Consider the following 3,538-nt stretch of genomic DNA (forward strand, 5'->3'; position numbering starts at 1 on the left):
TAGCGTGTTAAGTTTACACAGCACCTTATGTGTAGACAAAAAACACAGATGGCCTCGTGTAAAACGAACACGTTTCGACGTGTCCGCTATGGGACAACGGTTTACACGTCTGGGTGTGTTATTTTTGCTAACAGTGTAGTTAACCTTTGGGTTCTATTCATCCTCTCTTTGGCGGGTATTATATGGGTGTTGCTTGGTTTTGTGGACGCAGGAGGTTCAACATGTGTTTGCTTTGATGTCAATTTGGTGAAACGTTTGGTTTTTTTTTTTCTCTTTGTTTTCCTTCCGTGCCGTAAAATGTAAAAAATTGTACACTGAAGAAAAAAAAACGACAAAAAAAAACTAAAGCATACAAAATTGTGTTGTTGCTGTCGCACAGATGGTGAATTATTTCCAGATATCCGGTGTCGGTATTTTCTTGGAAGGGCAAGTTGGGGAAGGGCAAGGAGTTTAGGCTGTCTGTGTCGGTCGGAAAACTGTTTTGGGGACGGGGAGGGAAAGGGGTTGGCCGGCTTGCTTAGTGATGGGCGTCTTGGCATGTGGAGAGCCAGCAAAGGGGGGGGGGGGGGGGGGGGAGGCGAGGCTATCTAACTTGCGTCTGAAGGCCGGTGGTTAGGGCTTCCTAATAAACTGGAGTCTACCAAAACCATCTGCAGTCTACCAAAAATGCCAAATTGTTGCGAAACAATAAACGTTGCCGCCAAGTTGGACGGCGGTAATTAGGATCTGCTTGAATGTGGACAAACCCTCAAGTAAAAGGGATTAGTGGGAAGCAGTGTTTTGGGAAGATAGCGAAAAGGCGACGTTTCTTTTGGGGAACCGATGCGTGTAACGGTGTGACTCAAAGACGCCTTTCAGCAGAAAACATAGATATCTGCATTCGACCATGAACAGTTTCGCCGCTGTCTAATTCCTTTGCCCGGACTCTTTCTCTCTTTCTTTCTTTGAGACGATTGGAGCTTCGTTGCGGGAGTCATTTGTCTACTTCTGTGTATAACTGTGTGCTTCAAGCGAAAGAGGCTCCCTATTTGAACTTGTCACTAACCTACCTGCGTTACTCCAGCTGAGCCACAGTTTCAACCCGCAATTTCGTTCCTTAACTTCGTGTTGACCTTTTATTCATAATGAGCTCGTTATGGCGACAACACAGCTCGGAGCGAGTGTTTTGCGCAGATTACCTTGCAAAGCACAAAAAGAAGATCCCGATGCAGCGAAATTTTCGCTGTGTGAGAGAGCTCGATGTGGACTGTTTGAAGCGAATTCTCCCGTCTGGCAGCTCCATGGAAGTGAGCAAGCTGGACTACCAGTGCTACAATTGCTTTTCGCATTTCAGCAAGCAAATAACTTTGCGAAGCTCAGAGTTGGGCGTTGACAGCTTTATGCCTCCTGAGGAGGCCATTGAAGACCTTAACCGCAGCGTACGTTCAAGGTTTGGTTCACCACTAAGACCACCAAGTGAAGTAACAAGTTGAGACAGGCCTGCCTATGTAAAGAGGAAACAGACGGAGTTGGAGCAGGTTACGACTGAAAATTTGCGCTCCAGGATGCGTCTTGCGTACGATGAAAACGTGGCATCGGGGTCGTGGGAGCAAAAGTGCTCCACGTGCACTGAGTGGGCGGACAACCTTCGCCATGCCTATGCGACCTCAGCCTCTCCCCGAAACGCTGTCAATTACTGACCCTCCTGCCATCAACCTTGACAAGAAATGAAGTATAGAAAATCATTCCAGACGAATCGATCTACATCATTAATAGGTCCCGGAAGCTGAGGGAGGAGCACGGCGTGTGGTATGTGCCCGATCCCTATACAAGGTGTAAGGTGAGCCCTGAAAACATATATGTAGCGGTTGAGTACTACATGAAAGACGAAAGACAAGTTAGAGTGTTCTAGGCAGAGTCCCAATCAGGAGGACATCATTTCCGTTGTGCTCGATGGCCAAAAAATGCTCAAGCCAAAACGTTTTATGACACGGTGAATCAGAGAAGCGTTTCGTGTATATAAAAAGTGACCATCCCGAATCCGGTATCGGACTGACGAAGTTTTACTCCCTGCGACCCCCATGGGTTAAATGCAATCCCCAGCAAGAAGCATGCGTTTGTGTGTACTGCGCAAATAATAATTTCTGTGTCGCCTCTTTGCAAATCGCTTCTGGCTCACAACTGGACGCAGCGAAATTGAAGTCGGCATTCACTTGCAACCCGCCATTGCACCAGTGCTTTTTAGGCGAATGTGATCATTGTCCGAAAGGCCAGTCTCTCACACTCGAAAAACTCAACATTTCCGAGGAGAAAGAGTTAGTTTTGGCAGCATAGAAGTCAGGCGAGGTCGTGAAAAAGACTTTAGATTCGGCCACTTTTCTGGAAGAGCTTCGTGTGTCGGTCTCAAGGTGGATCATTCACAACCATATCAGACAGACGCAAGGCAAAGCCATCTATGAAGAAAAGCAGTGCGCGCAGCGTGGTAGCATTTCTTCCACTTCGACTTTGCTGAAAACTGGACTCTTATTCTTCCTGACGAGATTCAAGCGTACCACTGGAGAAAAAAAAACAGGTCTCAATATTTACGTGTGTGGTGACGACTAGAAAGTCGACATACAGTTTTGCCGTCATCAGTGACGACTTGCATCATGACTCCGCTCATGCCTGTCTGGCTGTACAAGAAGTGAAAGAGTGGGTCGATGAAAACCTTGCTGTGTACTCTCGTTTGACTTATGTAAGTAACGACGCCGCCAGTCACTTCAAGAATCGCTTCCAACTTCATGGATTCCAAAAAAGAATGTTTTTCCCAAAGCCCAATGGCTATTCTCAGCTACTGGGCACAGAAAAAACCTGTGTGACGGAGTTGGAGGACTCGTCAAACACCAAGCAACGCTTCATAACTTGAGACAGGTCCCAGGAAAGGCCATTCAGTCTGCAAAATGCATGGTGAACAGTCTTTCCCAAAAACTATAAGGAGTGAATTTCACACTTTTGGACAAAGACAAGGTTGTTCAATTCCGTGAACGCAAAAATGAAGAGTGGGTGGGGGTGCCCGCCTTTTTTCGCATTCAGTCGTGGCATGTGTGGCTATGCAGAACATCGGAAGCTTCGACCTGTGACATGCAAGTGGCACGAACTGTCGGGTCCCCTTGGATGAAACTCTAGGTGCATACCGTCAGAAAATGTTTGCGTCAAAATCTGTCCATTTTGAAACCTATGGAGGCAGAACTGTGTTGTATATGATGTGCAGATTATTATATCTAATGTTCAATTTATTATAACGTGCCAAAGATGTGACAAACTATTACTTGCTATACTCAAATGAATAAGAAAATTACTGTTCTCTCAAAGTAAGATGTCGCAATAACTGCGTCGCACCACAGGGGCACGCTGTGCCGAGCTTCGCAGAAGGGGCTCGGTAGGGGTGCTGTATCTATTACAATATCAATATAATTCAACATGTTTTCATCTATAGAAACCCCCAATAGAGTAGAATGACTGGTCAGAGTTTAAAAAAATCGAGAACGGGACTTTTTTTTAAAATCGTCCTTAAGCTATT

General features: G+C 45.9%; 1 pseudogene; it reads left to right on the plus strand.

The window, feature by feature from the left end:
- Positions 1 to 2,611: 2,611 nt before the first annotated feature.
- LOC120841049 lies at positions 2,612 to 3,260 on the plus strand (annotated as a pseudogene).
- Positions 3,261 to 3,538: the final 278 nt, after the last annotated feature.

The sequence above is a fragment of the Ixodes scapularis genome, unplaced genomic scaffold (assembly GCF_016920785.2).
Source record: "Ixodes scapularis isolate PalLabHiFi unplaced genomic scaffold, ASM1692078v2 PGA_scaffold13__105_contigs__length_92229423, whole genome shotgun sequence".
In the NCBI taxonomy this organism is placed as follows: domain Eukaryota; kingdom Metazoa; phylum Arthropoda; class Arachnida; order Ixodida; family Ixodidae; genus Ixodes; species Ixodes scapularis.